Consider the following 16,711-nt stretch of genomic DNA (forward strand, 5'->3'; position numbering starts at 1 on the left):
AATCATGTTTACTCATCAAATCTCTTGAGATGCCAGAGATCAGGCCTACTTTCCCTGCAGTGACAGTTTTACCAAGCTACCCCATTACATCCACGAAAAGACCCACTTTGGACTCATTAAAACACATGCTTACTGTTAACCTGTCAAATGCTACTCAATAAGCATTAAGCTACCTGAAAAAGAGAGAAGCACCCCCAAAACCTTCCATCACATCACAGCTTGCTGACACAGAAGACACTAAAGCCGTTCCCTTGAATTTGGGTCAGTAAAAGTACTGACAAACATGCTTACAGAATCTGCATACCTCTGAGGCTAGTAAGTCACAAGGAAAAGGATATAGGGTTTTGTTGTCCTTGGTACACACACAGTAATTATTCCTCTCTTCCCTTCTCCGTAGGCTCCTGACTCTTCCAACAAGAAAATACAAGATTTGTATTCCACAAGGATGGCTAGATTCACTGTGGGATTAAAAAACAAGACAAAACTTTTCCATGGCATTCACACATAAAACCACCTATCTTTACGTAGTTGCTTGTGCGGGCTTTTTTGCTGAACACAGTGTTCTTTCACAGAGCTGCCCTTAAAATTAGATCTCTAGAAGCCAAGTTCTTCCACTCCAGAAATTAAGCCCTAAAAGATATAAACACCCGCAAACATATCCTTAAATGAGCTACACATACTCCTCACAGACAAACCAGACAGTTCTGCACAGGACAAGGTCTGTCTTTCAACAAAGCATTTACCATTCTCCTGCTTTGGTTTTCCATAGCACTTCTTCAGCCAGCTATACCTCCAGACTTAAAGGTTTATATCTGTATTTCTTCCCCAGATGCACCTACTTACGTTGTTTAAAAGCTTGCAGGTGTGTTCACCGAGGCTGCCTCACAGTTTAAAAAGATTCAAGATTCTGTATTTTTTAAAAAAGTTGTTACTGAACTTGAGCACCGAATGTTTTTTTTTTCTTTAAAGCAAATTTTGAATAAACCTTTTAATGTATTCTCTTTTTACAGTCATGTGGGCAGTTCTAAATTCTGAACAATTTTGCAATGTTTACATCTCCACAATGTCTGCAGTGCTTCTGTAAGCAAGAGCATTGTTTGATATAATTCACATGCACTAGAAAATTACATGAATTAATCTTCCTTCTCTGTAGAAGTTCTAGAAGTATCACAGTAATTCAGTCCCTAGTCCTGCTAGTCAGGACGGCAGGTGGGCCCGCTTGCCTCTGCAACAGGTTCGTAGAGGGACCTCTATGTGTCCTACTGTGTCAGGCTCTCACTACCTGCCTCAAGGTAGTGAGCAAATTACAGAGTTGGAGTCTTCTGCTGCAGGCACGCGAGCCTCACATTGCTTAGGGAAGTCAGTTTTCCCTTTGTTATTAAGGTAGCATCTACATTAGGCAGGACTGTGAACTCTGAGTTTCACTTTTTATTCTCCTGCAGCTGACTCAGACACAATTTGCTGGAGGAAGTTGAGCAGCTAATGAGTACTTGAGTCAAGCATTAAGCTAACACTGGAGTCCTCACAAATCCTGCTCTCTCTGTTAAACTCCCTAAGTTTGCCTGATGGACACAAAGAAAAGCGCTTAAATCCTGGCACTGTTGGGTGTGTGGACACTCAGTTCTTCAATCCTAGCAGGATTTGCAAATCTGTTACTCCATCACCTGTGGAGCCTGATCTGGTAGGCACTCTGAAAGACCATTAGCCTCAAAATAGTTCAGAGCTTTCTGAGTATTGAGGAGATCATCATTCTGCATTAGGAAAGCAGTATCCCTAGTTGCCACCAAGCAGGGTGGGTTGTAAATTCAACACTGTTTATGAAGTTGTAGCTGCCTTTTAGATTATTTTAACCCAAAGAGGATAGATGCTGGCCTTGCATACATGAGTTTCCTTCTCTGTGTTGAAACTATCAACAGTCCATATGGTAACTAACCACTTTAAGAAGCAGATTTCCCATCTTACAGAACTATGGGCTTACTTCTAAAGGAAGGAGGTATTTCACTAATGGTAAGGCACTCAGACTCAGTCCTGAAATCCAGACTGTGATAAAAAATAAAGCCTACTGTGGATGTAATTCTCAGGTTGCAGTACTGAGAACTTTTTGCTTGTTCTACAGAGCTAGCTATGAGGGTAAGACCCCATATCATATTTTGTGAGTCTTTCATATGCATACTGATAGAGCAATAAAAAAAATATAAAGTTAATGTTGTCAAGCCACAGATTAGCAAAAGGATTGAGGAACAGTCTTTAGTCAGTGGTATCTCTCACTAGTATCAGAGATCTGTCTTTAACAGCATATTTTTTCAATGCTACACATGATCATTTCTCAGTTTTCTGGAGACATTTTTAGGCGTCAGAAGGCAGCGTCTTCCTGATTTCGAGGAATAGCATGAGAAGAAGAAACACATGCAACCATCTGTATGTTCTTAGTGAAGCCTTCACTACACAGTCTGTATTCCCCTATAGCAGCAGCTACAAAACTCTTTGGACCAACAAATAAGTTTTAAAATAGTGCATGTAAATGTAATGTATATATGTCAGAATAAAATGAAAAATCATTTCTAAAGCTGGCACTCTTCCTGTAACTTCAGAACAAAAACAGGCTTGTATTGGATGGCCTTCCCAGGTTCCTCACATCTGTCTGTTGTTCTTCAGACATTTCTGTAGCAGTACTGGTGTAGGCAGTTCCCAGCACCTGCCATATGTTCCTGTCCTCAGCGTGTCCTCTTCAGCTGTCCCAGTATAGTTAGTGATGCCAGTCCATTCAGTGAATGAAAAAACCGATATGAGTTTAAAATACTCTGTTCATAGGGGTAGGAAAAAGCCCTGCCTAAGTCAGCTCTTTGCCCAAAGAAATGAATGGTTTGTAGTCAGCGAGTTTCTTCAATTTGGTGAGTATTTCCCACTATACATGCGCTTAACTCAGTGTGCAGGGCAAAGCTGCTATACTTAAGCTAAGCATTTCTTTCACTGTCATTGCCATCTTATGTAGTCCCTACCAAGCTCTGCACTCCCAGCTCATTTCAGCCTCTCAAATAAACCAGTGAGGAGAGGGTGTTATTGTTCACCCAGATAACTCTTTCTGTCTGGTTGGGGTGGTTACACAAATGCCTATGCCAGTCCACAAGAGTGGGGTAACTAGCTCCAGGCAGGGAAAACAGGAGCCTGGAGCTGCTGCAGCCAGCACTACTGCTGAAGAAGCCTGTGTGGAGCCACAGCCTCCTTCTCTAGATAGGCAGGTATAGAACAGGAGAGCATAGGATGTGCACCCTCATTTTTTCAGGGAAGAAATAACCTGGGGTGCTTGCTGCACAAATCATGGGACTCAGCAGGGAATCTCAGGAAAACCTCTACGGAGTCTTGGCCTGTAGAATTACTTCAGCTATTCTAGCCAAAATACACAGAGATGGATTTCTAGTTTGGGTCTTTTGTCTCTGTTTTGGTATAAAATCTTATTCTAAGGAATAAAGGGAGTTTCTGATAAAAATATGGTTATTAAACTCTGCCCGGAGAGCATTTGACAGAATGTTTAGAAAATTTTCCACTCCACTGCAACACTTTGTTCTGTCATTGCCTATGCTGACTGCTCTTCTATCCTAAGTCTTAGAGGACATTATGCCTCTAACTTACATGAAGAATTAAAAGGCTATCTGATTAAGAGCTCCTCTGCTCTTTGGGTAGTGTATTGTCACCAAGTCTTGTTAGCTCTCCTTCCCTCATCTCTCCATGCTCCCAGACTGGTAGAGGCTGATAGAATGTACATGGTTGATAGGGGAGGCCTTGATGAAGAGCAGATTCATGATGATTCTCTGAAAAGACACCTGAAGCATGTTTGAAAACTTCAAAGACATTCACATCTTTCTCTGAAAAGCCACAAAAGACTGTTACAGAAAGCAGACTCTTTACAGAAAGGAGAGACAGCTTTATAAGCTATGACCCTAGAATAGGGATACACAGAGAAGGTTGGCCATTTCAATCATGCTAGTCCTGAGGCATCACTGAAGGCTTCTCTTTGTTATTTTTTTTAAATGAAGTCCTTTTCTGCAATGGTTTAGTGACAAGATCAGGCAGCCACAGGCTTCTGTTGGAACTGAGGAAGTACAAGCACAGTTTTATCCTTATTTCTTGTGTTACACTAGCATCACACACCAGGAAGAATGAGTCCATGAATTTCACACGGGTGATACTTCTTGAGCTGGAGTCAGGGTTCAGGAGCTGGTGACCTGAGTGCTGCTCAAGGCTGCCACTGAAATGGTAGCAGAGGGGAACAAGACTATGAGCAAAGAGATGGGAGACAAGACAACAGTTAATTTTATCTCTCTGCTGTAGGTGGATAGTTCCTAATGGCACTCTCTTCTTAATGTGTCTCTTGCTTGGATCTTGGAGTAAGTCTTCTTTCAAGGCAAGAGTAAGCAGACTAGCAAAGACAAAACCCATGCTGCTTGTTGGAGCCTACAATGTTAACATGCCTAACCCAAGAAAGGACTGGCCTAGTGTCTTACTGGGGCTGCTTTGCTTGCCTGGATCCAAAGCAAGTATCACTGCCCTGTGAAGACAGGGGATGCTCAGCCAGCTGAGTAGGGGTTATTGCTGCTAGCCAATACCCAGACCAGAGCTGGATGAAATATCCAGCCCCTCACTCCCAGCATCCAGCCCATGTCCCAGCTAAACGTCCCTGCTGTGCCAGTGAGCCCCTGACTCTGCCATACTCCTCTCTTGGCTGTGGAGGATTTTCCCTGGCCACACTGCACATAGGGGATGGTGCAGGTATGTCCTGGGGTTTCAAGGAAGAGCCTTGCCAGTGCTCTCCCCTCTTGTGTGAACAGGTTTGACTCCTTTGCAGATGGTAGTTGCACAACATAGTGCAGCTGCCAGGGGTGTCTGGGTTCAGCAGCAGTGGCCTCAGCTATCTGAGGGATCCCCAGGGTTGCTAGTACTCCTTATTAAGTGAGATAGATTTTGGAGTATTAAATATTGTTACTGAGAAGCAGCACTAACTGAATTCTCCAGCTTGTGCACTGCCAGAACCATGCTGGGCTTTTCCTGTGGCTTGAAGTTGTAGGGGATGAAAGGGTGAGTGGGTTGTGACTAAAACGGCAAGGGTTGTTTTCCTGACTAGAAGAACAAATGGAAGGAAGATGGCAGTTGTACGAACATTGAAAGTTCTGAGCTGGGCTCTGTGTTTCATACACCTAGATTCATTGCTAGCTTAGATTTTCAAAACCTTCAGCACTTTTATCTCTGTGCGTTCAGATCTCTTCATTATCTGCACTGGACTCCCAAGTTACATCCCTCTCTCACTCCCAAAGCTTAAGTACTGCTTTGTCTTCCCAAATGCTGTTTTCCACGTTCCAATTTGATTAAGGGCTTGCCTGCACAGGAAAGTTGCACTACCATTAATTTGCAGTTTGCTTTAAAGAAATTATGTTAAACCTGGGCAAAAGGCCATGTGGATACCCTGGTATTCCCTTGCAGGAATACAAACAGCTTATTTCAGGTTAGATCAGGTCATTTAGGAACAAGAAGAACTTGCAAAGCAATAAATTTTCCTGCACCAGAACAAAGAGAGTCCAGCAGCTTCTTCTGCAGATTATGTCCTCCAAATATTGAATAAAGATTGGCAGCATGGTCTTGACCTCAGCAGGAGCTACAGTCTGATGGACAGAGGTAAAATACCACCAGTCAGTCTCACCAAAGCAGCAGCCATTAAGTTCTGGCACATGCTGTGGAGCAAGCTGTTTCACACTGCAGCAACTGCCTTTTTCCTACCCGGGGCAGGCTGGTGCGCAGCACTCATAGAGCAGGAGTAGGGACTGCTGCCTCTGTGCAAGTATAGGCATCCACTGCTTTCCTACAGGTATTAAAATGTAGTCTTGCCAAAAACCTACTTTACTATCTTGCTCAATAGGAAAAAGCCATGCGTATCTGTCTACTGCCCCTCTTTCAACACTGCATGAATGCCTTGAGTTCACTGTGTTGGTTTACAAGCAGACTAATTTATGAGTGTGCTTTTAACTTGTAGGCAAGCTCAAGGTAACAGAAGGTGAAGACAAAAGAAGAGAGACTTAACAACAGCAAGAAGAAATGAAAGAGGTCCATCAGTAAATCTTGGATGCTGCACATTCTTGAACTGGTGAACTGGTTTAAACTGGTAAGCTGGTAGTTGCAGAAATCCAAATAGGCACCTAGTCAAGATGGTTCCTATATTTAGCAACATTCATATTATGCTTTGAAGAAGGTAATGATGCTTCTCACCTTGGTTTCTGTAAGCCTTTTCTCCTCCCAATTACCATTTCCAAATACCAAATGTAACTTTTATGTCACATTAGGGTTTTCTTTGGAAAAAACCTCTAGAGGGTCAGTGACCAAATACTAGAGTGATAATAGCTCAGAAATTCCGATGGAACTGTTAGGGCCCTGAGGGCACCACCAGCCCTGACTGCCCTATCCTTGTCAGCCTCCAGGGCTTCCCCCACCTGCCAGTGGCCCAGAAGCCCATGTCACCCCCTGGGGCCACCAGCCCCTGCCCCAACAGTGTCTCCACCTCCCCACAGCCCTGCCCTGCCTGGCCATGGGCCCTGCTGAGCCAGGCTCACCTATGGGCCAACAGCTTGGCCCACCTTTGGCTGTCCTCGAGGTGGAGAGGTACCTGGGGCTGAGGCTGCCCTGGTATCCCCAGGTGGTCCTGGCTGGGGAACAGGATGGGCCCAGGCTGCCAGGCCCTGCTCTCATGCCTTGGGGAGAGCCCCTGGAGTCCCAGCCCCAAGGGAACTGCTGCCTTGCTGTGCCCTGCCAGGAACTAAAAGACCTAAATCATGAAGACTGAGGGACAAATTAACCAAACTCAATAGTGGTCTTCAAGAGAAAGGGGGAAGAAGGCCAACTTGCCCAGTTCCTGTTGCTGTTGAGTATTGATTAGGTCTGTCCCTTAGCCACAGAAGTATCTGCAGGGAGATGGAAGGGAGTGGAAGTAGTGTAGAGGTTCATAATACAAAGGTTCATACAGGTGTGAACAGAAAAGGAGTGGGAAGGCTTGGGTGTTGAGACACCAGCAGGAGCACTCAGCAGGGGAAGGGCTGTCTGAATGGCCTGCGATGACACCCAGATAAGCAGGTCATCAAGACCACAGGGCATCTCTCTGCTGTTTCACATACCACTGAGATCTGGAGACAAAAGGACCTGGCAGTCCTGCTGACTGCCAGACCTGGGACAGGATGAAGATACCGCCAGTTCCAGAAACATAACAGAAAGACATCCAAAACCCTGTGCATGGTCGCCGACCCAAGAATAACCCAGGAGACATGAAGATGACTTGATAGCTGGTATCCCTTGTTATCCATGGCGTTACAACAGATCCTGGACCTGTTACCTGGGCACAATCTTCATGTTGCCTGGATTTTGGATGGATGGATTGAATGTGCTGACCTGGTGCCTGCACCTGTGAGACTGTGAATGTGGCTGAATGAAAGCTAGTTTGTTTCTGTTTTTATTTTAAACTTAATCACTTTCTCTCTCCCCCAACCTGAATGTTTTCTTCACTGTTGATATGGTGCTGGAACAGTATTTCCTGCAGAGGAACAAGGTGTATTAAGTAGGAGCACCCAGCTGCATAATCTTTCATATCTCTGCGATGGCAGCAGAGAAAGAACCACAAAAAATTATGTCAGGAGAAAAGTCTTTTCTTTCTAGATCTGTTCTTCAAAGACCATGCTATCCTTTTTGCTGGCTTTGGTCAGCAATGCAGGTCTTGCAGCTGGGGCTCTGGCACACTCCATTGGGAAGGTTAGCTCAAGCTTCGGTTTGTACATTGCAACTTCTCCACTCGAATCATATATGGTAAAGGGGTTTTGAGACATTTAGTCCATCACACTGTCTTAAGATTATTCGTCCACTCTGGACGGATGCTCATTGGACTGGATCTCCAAAGCACAAACTACCTTCCCAAACTTGGGGGGAGGCTCCCAACCCTGGTAGCAACTGGCTTTTCCTAAGAGGTGGGGCATCAGGCTGCCATCATGTCAGCACAGCCACCGCTCCTCAGATGTGAAGCAGGAACCCCTGCTTCAAGCTGAGACTGAAAAGCCACTCATCGAGCCAGGGCCCCTCGGCTCCTTTCAGACACCCACAGGCGCCGCGGAGCCGTAACCCTCCCACCGCATTCAGAGGCAGCCGGCTCAGTGCCTGCGGGGAAGCAGGAGCTGCTGCAGCCTCCCTGTGAGACAGCAGATCGCACTGACTTCCCCTTTGTCTAAAAGATCTATGATGCTGCTGTTCAGCTCCAAGAAGTTGCTGCATGGCTTGTTGTTGCATGTCACCTCACCCTGGAATAACTTAAGTCTCCTTGTACTGTAAGCATATTGCTTTTTAGCCTATTCATAGTAAACAGGAAGAGTAGTTCATTTCCTTCCTCTTTGCAGTTACTTTTTATATATTCATGTAGTGCTATTTTGGCTCTCCTCAGACTTCACTTCTTGAGAATAAATCGGTTTTCATTGTGCCTTACAGTTTGTATCTTCTGAGCTTCCAGTAGAGCAGCAGTTTAACACTTAAATGAATATAGTGTTTATGAAGTGAGCTGGACTAACAGGCATGGAAATAGAAACTTATGTCTTCACAGATTACATGCCACAGTGGTAGGAGGAGTGAGAAATCCATACCTAACTTGTGATCTGGAACATCTCTAGAGGAAAGAAGATAATACAGTAATGAAATTTATCTAAGTGGTTTAGATTTCCTCTTCAATCAGTAGCCTTTAGGCTGTTTCAGTCTGCTGGGAGTCATTTGTGCCAGATGTGGTAGTGTTTTTATGATACAAGACATTGCAATAGCAATGAATGGTGTTAACCAACTTATTTCACATAAATCACCAGCCTTGTGGAGGCAGAGCATCCAGGCAGAGTTCATCTAATCAGCTGTAGATGGCTACATAGAAGACTCTCCAGCCAAGCTAGTCACCTCAGGCCCCTATTTACAGTCATAGTGGAGAAAAAGGCACTCTAAGGTCATGAATCATCTGATCTCAATGTAGATATTTAAAATAGATCAGATAAGACATACCTTTAAAGTGCCTGTGGGGCAACAGGCTCAGATGTAGAGATAGAAACTGCAAACATCTAAAACTAGGTGAGCTGAATCTCACCTGTGGAGTCCCTCAAACTGATGACACACAGGTCAAGTGCCCCACTTCCTGTGGTGCGTTTTCAGAGCACACCTCCTGCCTTTTTTAATTTACAGCCAGATGTAATGGCTGCTGAGAGACCTGCGAGGGTCTTCCACCAAATGGATAAATCTTCTTATGGATTTAAAAAGAAAATCCTTAATGTTTATTTTTTTTTTAGTTTAGTATTTAAATAACCATTTTTCAGAATGGGAATAGTTGCTTTTTCACTTCTGCTTATGCCACCATGTGGAACTGGAAGAGTAAATGCTTTGATTAGAAAGCACTGATGTTTACCATGGCTAAAATAATGATATTCAGAGGGAGGGGTTAGGCTGATTCATCACATACAATTAAACTGTAAAGATTTATCTCACAGAATCCTTGGAAAATATGTACTTCAAAACAATCCTTTTTACTACCACAGAATTCCCCCCCCCCCCAATTTTTATTCCAGAATTAATAGTTTGTAATTAAAGAAAAAGCTTCTCTTGATACTATAGCACATCCCCTGACCTACTTCAGTGCAAATGCATACATAACCACTTGTTTGTACTTCTACAGGTGTTGGTGCTGTTCAGATACGGGCTGTGGTTAAAGTTTCATAATGGAAAATCTGACAGGCAGTTAACTAATCCATGAGTCATATTTCATAATAGCCTAAAGGTCTCTGATGTTCGACCTTCATTTGATACCCTTGCCATCAGGGAGTTATACATAATCCATCTGAAGAACATTCTTTATATAGATGACTGCATGCTACCCTTTTATACCTGCAGGAATGGGCATGGCACTTACTGAAGCAGAGAAGTCTTATCTATCCTTTTCCACCTCTCTTTCTCTCTGTCTATTTGAAGGGCTGCAGAACTGCAGTGCAGGAAACCCACCTGATGAATGAGGACAGCACTTCACTTAAATCCCCCATAGGGCCTACCACCAGAAAGGTAAGGAGAAGGGTGGGAAGCTGGTTTTGGATTCTATTCACTGTAACCCCCCTGAAGGGATTTCTAATCCATACAGCTCCAGTAATAAAAGTATCAGTGGAACTACCAGTACTAATAGAGCTCTGCTGATTTCACCTGTGCATGGCTCACTTCTGCTTAAGGCAGGCCAGACCGATACAGAACAAAGCATCCTTTTGTCAGACCGTCCCAAATGGGACTCCCACCCTTGCTGACACCAGCGGAGTTGAGCCAGCATTAACATGCCAAGGCGTTTATAGGAAGATTTAACATGGAGAGGGCTTGTCTAGAGAATCTACCCCTCTATGTTCTAGCCAAAGAGGGAAAAAGCAACAAAATTGCTTATTAGGGTACCATAATGTTGTCATTTGGGAAATCTCAAGCCCTCCCTCAAAGGCAACAAGGAATCTTGGCATTGCTGCTGTTTCCAAAGCTAAAATAAGGCAGACACATGACTTCAGTAACTGCATGTGAAGTTTACATACTATGACTCATTGTAATAAACCTAAATAAAATCCCAGTGTGCTATTAAAGCTGGAATATGTTTTCCATATTAAATTATTTTAGGTTTGATTTGGCTTTTTTTTTTTTTTTTTTTACAGCTGTAGAGTAGTAGAGTATCTCAGGGATATAAACTCTTTGCCATTGCAGGATGTAAGTTCTGGTCTTCGTGAACGGACCTACTGTAAACCACAGCAGAAGGTTGTCTTAGTTTTTTAAAAAACTCTGGCAGTAGAACTTCTACAGCAGTGCCAAATGCTAGACAATGAGAGCAGCTGGGGAAACAAATGGAAAGAAGAAAGCAGAGGAAAAGAGCTGCATCTCAAGCTTTAACTTAGGCTGTCCTTTCAAGAAACTGCCATTTCCAAATAACTATTTTATAATTGTGCTGTAAGATACCAGCAGATGCCACAAGTGATGCATGTGTAGCATGTGAGTTGCCTGCTGTATATGAAGAACCACCTAGTGAGGGTCTAGCACAGTGGGAGGAGAAACATGACCAGCCTGACTGTAGGCACCAGTGAGGTTAGTCATCCTGCTGAGTCAGCCGGAGACACAAGCACCTCAAAAGGTTGCTTCTGCCTACTTGTCATCTAACATTAGACAGATAAAGTTACGTGGTATAGGCCTGTCATTATAGGTTCATTTGCATGCTCATTTATGCATGAAATTCATCTTACATGGATGATCTGGATTACCAGATCCAAATCTCTTCAATGTGAAGTAAAGCTGGTGTTGGGCTGGGCAGGGGCTTGCAGTGGGTGTTCTTTTAGGGCTCTCCTTGCAGCCCCTCTCAAACAAATGCAGGAGGTAAGAAAAGGCCAAACAAAGGTCCCAGCAGAATTCATGTTAATGCAGATCTAGCACCAGAAGTGGGGCACCAGTGTCTGAATTCTGACAAGAAAGTTTCTAAAAAGGTGCTAGGAGAAGGAAATGGATTACACAGCAGATGTATCCAGCCCACTGCGAGCAGTTCTACCTCTTTATCCTCCTCTGCCTTCAACTTGCATAAGAATTAATTCTTGGGTGGCATTTCAGTGGTGTGAATTCTCACTTACCAGGACATGGTAATTTTTAATACTCCTTATTTACACAGGTATTGTAAAGTTTCTGTCTAGTCAGTCACAAATTTTCAGGCATCGAGACTGTTCCAAAGAGCAGGAAGAGTTGGGTTTCTTCTGTCTTCACAGATAACTTTCCAAGAAGTTATCACCAGAAGTTTCATAAGCATGCAATTATCCTTGTCACACTCCAAGCAAAATGACAACATAGCTAGAATCAGAAAGTCAGAGTTGTTTATTGTATTTTTTCTCTGATGTGTATGTGTATGAGTAGTACTGAAATAAACCTGTCAGAAGCAGTGTAGTTTAGCTAGTTTAGGTTTAGAGGACTTTCCATCCTGTTCAAATGCTTACTGTGTTCACTGCCTCAGGCAACAACCTTGTAGTGTCACCCTTACTCAAAGATTTTTGTTGCTATCATTTAGGGTCCCTGTGGGAAGAAGGGCCCAGCTACACAAATCCCACTGGCAGTTTAGGGATGCTGTAGCAAAGGTAATACAATGCATGTAAAATGTGTTACAGTCTTGTACAACTCTTGTCTGATGATCTGAGGGATTCATCTGCAGTTTGGCATGCAGTACCCACTGAAGGCAGTGTAACTATCATCTCCAGCAACTCATCCTGGCATTGGATCACGATATTCATAACACAATTTTGGTTTAAAGTGCCAAGAGAGAGGAACTGTATTGTATGACTGTTCACAACTCTTGTTGTGAACACTCTGCACTCTTGTTTTGGCTGATTTTTTGTCTCTTTCAAAATATTTTTTCTTTTGTAAAAGTCATCTGAATATCAGAATTTTCCGTTTGTCCATCTTTCCTCTTTTTATTGCAGTATTAGCTGTAATTAAATGTCAAAATACAGGGACATCATTACCTGACATCCTTCTCTTTCCAGACAATTCCTGGAACTGAAAACTAATAAAAAGAGATACACCTTTCTACTTCTTTGTCTAGCTCTCGTGGCTTATTTTCAGCTTTTGACAGTGCTTTCTATGAGCTCAGTTTCACTGCTTTCTCCCTGGTTTATGGTTCCCTTGCTTGTGTGGAGCCTTTGATGCTGCAACAGGATAAAGCACCGAAAAAAGAAAAGTACTGTGACAAAGGACAGGCATCGCCCCAGGGATTCATGTACTGAAATATCTTTAAAATTCTGAAAAACTGACTAGTTGGGAGTTGATGGTATCCATTTATAAACAGTTTATGCTAAGAAATCCTGGTTGGTCTTATGAGCAAGTTCTGGCTGAGCAGAAGTGCTAATGACTTTTTTGAAATGAAAAACATTTCTAAAGACAAAAATATCTGGTATTGAAATCTCTCACAGTCCTTGTTTACCATTTCTGTGTGATCCCTTTTCCAGGTTTATAATGATTGCTTGCCGTGCCAGCAGAACTTACAACTCTGTGGATTTGTCTTTAATGCTGTAATTAAACCCAGGATGATTTTCATGGGCCCAGAATAATCTGTAATTTTTGTGAGAGCTCTGTCTTTCAAGTGGCCTTGCATAAGATACAATCTTCACTGACCTAAGCATGCAGACACTGGGGTTTTTTTATATACTCACTGATGTTTTCATCAAAGACCCATGTACCTTTGGGGTTCTTTCAACCTGATATGTTTAAGTACAGTTTTCCCAGCCTTTCTCACAATGTTATAGCATGTTTAAGTTATCTTTCCAAAACACTCCTTCTTTTTCTTCTGCCAGTGTGCCTCCAAACAGCTTGTCTCTTTTAAGTCCTTCTGTAAGAGTTAAGAACATGCCCTTTTGCAATCCTTTCATACTGGTTTTCCTCCAGCATGACATTTTCTGTTGCACTCTCTACCCACTCAGGATACAGGCTGGGGACCCTGCAGTGACTCCTTAGCATTCCCAGAGCTGAGTAGTCTGAAGACCAAAACCTTCTTGTTCTTCTTAAATAGGGGATCATTATGTAGTGTAAGACCCAAAGTCTGATCTCCTACTTTTTCTCTGTATTTGTGGAAGGAGTGGATATTCCTTATTGCACAACAAAAAGACGAGACTGGAATCACATACACACTCAGCAGGTCAGAAATGTACTATGGCAATAGTCACTAAGGGGTAGTAGAGGCAGAGAATTAGCTCCTTAAATGAGAATTTATTCTTATTGGAACATGTAGCTATTTTTGAAGACTGAAGTTTCATTAACATGATTCCTCTACGGATAACTTGTCCTTTTAACTTGTCCTTAAAGCTTTTGTTCTGGGAATATTTCATGTAAGGAGTTTTGAGTCTTGAACCTGTTTGTGCCTGGTAGTATTAATAACCCAGGGCAGAGAATGTTTATATAGTACTGAGCACCATGATAGCTCTTAGAAAATAATGAAATAAATCACTGGCTTTGTTTCTGTTTAAATGCAGTGCTTGCCCTCTGTGGATACAGATCTTCTGGATCCTGCTCAACAACCTCATTTGGGTAAACCTGAATACTGTGCCAATTTTATTCCAGCTCCTTTAATGTATGGCAACAGTACAGACAACACATTGGCTGACAAAGAACTTGGAGTTCCCCATCTAAACACCTAAGAAAAAGCCAAAGTCCCTGGAACTTGCAGTAAAATTATCTACCAGGAGTCTTAATTTTTATACACATACACAATTAAAGTAGCAAAGAAAAGGGGTAAATACGTCCAAATCAACAATTACAGCACGCAGGAACCATTAGGGTCCAAACTGACTGCCTATTCCAGACTTCTACAAGTGTGCTGAAAATAATCAGGACTCTTGAGTTACTCTGGCTGCTACAGAGGGGATGCCCAACCATACGAGAGCCAACATAGAACTAGCAATGTCAAGAAAACCCACACTAGTTAAACAGTTTTAAAGCACCGAGCAGAGAGCAATTGGGAAGACTGGAGCTATTGCAGTCTATGAACTTGGCCTTTGCGACCCACACACACATGCAGAAGCTGTGTGCTGTAGAGAGAAGCTGTGTGTTTTACTTCAGAACACCTTGAAAGCTGCTCAGGAATCCAAGCATTTAAGATATGTTTCAGAGAAATCATGCTGTGGTTGACTGTGCCTAGCTCACATACGTTTTCAATGGAAACATTGAAGATCATTTCAAGAGTAAGGTGTATCCACGTTAAACTTTGAGTATAGGCTGAAGAACATACAGAGCTGTGCTAGATTGGTTTCTGGTGCAGCCTGGCAAAATACTTAAGATGCGACCTAATCCCAAGTGATCCCATAAAACCCACTGGTGTCTGTGTAATCTCCTGCCACCAAATTAGTCTTAAATTTGTATGTGAGGTTACTGTATTCTCAGTCTGGTTTAATTTCTTTTCCATCAGGAACTGGCAAAGCTGAGAAATACTTTATGGCTAACTTCAGCATATTTTATGTGTTTGTGATACTTGTAGTTTCTTATTTTGAATATAAAATATAAGTAAAGAGAATCCCTACAAATAGTAAAATCGTCATGCATTTAGTATGGATTCATAATACATTAATCAAAATATTTGTAACATTTGTCTATAACTGCGTTACTGCAGAGTGAGCTGCACAAAGGGGCCTTGGGCTGGTACAGACAACAAGAAAGGACAAAATTCAACTCCAGCAACCAGTGAATGAAGAGTTCAGGTATTACAAATTGAAGGCTCTGCAAAACCAGACTAAAATGCAGAGTTAAAAGCCTCTGCCAATTCTGGAACAGAAATTTAGTCTGCTGCTACTACTAGGAAGCAATAGAATCTGGGGGAAAATGGGAAGGGATCAAGAAGTGGGGTGAGAGGCAAAAGCTATGAATGGTGAATTTGCTATCCAAGACATCAAATGAAGGCTGTGTACCGTGTGAATTTCAGTAGTCCATCATAAGTTATTAGGTCCGGCAGTGGGTCTTTTGGTCAGTTACACAGGAGGACAAGCTAGACAATCTGGATGGTTTAGGATGTGCAAATGGAGTTTCAGCACTGTCTGATGCTTGCTTTCTAACAGTACTTGTAGCAGTATTGAATAGTAAATTGGCAACTGAATAGCAGCATGCTGGCAGCGCAGCAGTTGTAGTGAGAGATGTATGTGTATCTTGGTGGTGCAAACATGCCGCTTGTCAGCAGTGGATTCTAGAGTTTGTGTTAATAGTAGAAGTAACACAAGTGTGTCTGCTTGCCATGCGGGTGGCCAGCAGTCAGGCAGCCTGCATCAATGGTAGTTGTGGGGGCACTGAAATGAGGAGCTGAAGGTATCATCTGAAAAGAAATCTCTGTGGAAAGGATAAATGGAGATACCGTCCTGCATGCCTGGGCTAGTGTGAATTCATCAGGCTCTGTGTTTGAATGGGAGCCAGGTACAGCATGCAAGTAGCTCCTGTTTGCTGTGCCTGACCTAAATTCAAGTGTTGCTTTGTCAGGTTTTGTCCGACACGTGTTCTGTTTCCCTGCTATGTAGTGACGCTGCTGGAGACTGGGTGTTAGCACTGGAAAACCGATGATTCAAACACACAAGTATGAAGGCTGTGTTGCGGCAACAGGGAGGAAGTAGGGACATGTAACCTTGCCGTGTATTTTATGGAGGTCAGAGATTTCAGTTCACGTTAAAAGAATTCTTATTTGGGAAGTTTCAAAGGATTAAATATAGACAATGTTCACATGCTAGATGGCATTGAGACTCCACAAGCAACCCGCTTCCCTGCTAACAATGCTTGTGGGGATATAATGTGGTGTTTGTTTGTTTGTTCATTAAATAGTAGTTTTTCAGGACTGACATCTCTCAGAGCCCAGCCATGCAACTCCATTGCCTCCCCATTCCTTGGCAACATTACCCTCAGCAAGAATGCACAGCTGGCACAAGTCCTTGAGCTGCCCTGATTCCTTCCTTCAGTCTCACTGGTTTTGAGGAAGATAGGAGTATTACACAAGGGGCCTTAGGGTGATAAGATAAGCATCTGCTATTTGAGCCTCTGCCTTAAACTACCACATTGCCATAAATGAGTAAGTTCCCCGTAGCAAGAAGACAGGAATTACACTTGATAGGAAGACTGCCAGCTGCCAGCTCTTCCGTGATACCTGCCTCTG

General features: G+C 42.9%; 2 long non-coding RNA genes across 2 annotated transcripts in view; one reads left to right on the forward strand and one right to left on the reverse strand.

Annotated features, from left to right (window-relative positions):
* The window catches only part of LOC136013363 (uncharacterized), a 26,379-nt gene continuing 9,668 nt past the window's right edge, over positions 1-16,711 (reverse strand). The window contains exon 3 of the long non-coding RNA XR_010612239.1: positions 1-458. This is a non-coding gene — a long non-coding RNA (uncharacterized LOC136013363). The remainder of the gene's footprint in view (positions 459-16,711) is intronic.
* On the forward strand, positions 9,858-15,115 carry LOC136013364 (uncharacterized). Its single transcript, XR_010612240.1, has 2 exons — positions 9,858-10,101; positions 14,061-15,115. It is a non-coding gene; the product is annotated as an uncharacterized LOC136013364 (long non-coding RNA).

Source organism: Lathamus discolor, chromosome 4 (assembly GCF_037157495.1).
Source record: "Lathamus discolor isolate bLatDis1 chromosome 4, bLatDis1.hap1, whole genome shotgun sequence".
NCBI classification, from domain to species: domain Eukaryota; kingdom Metazoa; phylum Chordata; class Aves; order Psittaciformes; family Psittacidae; genus Lathamus; species Lathamus discolor.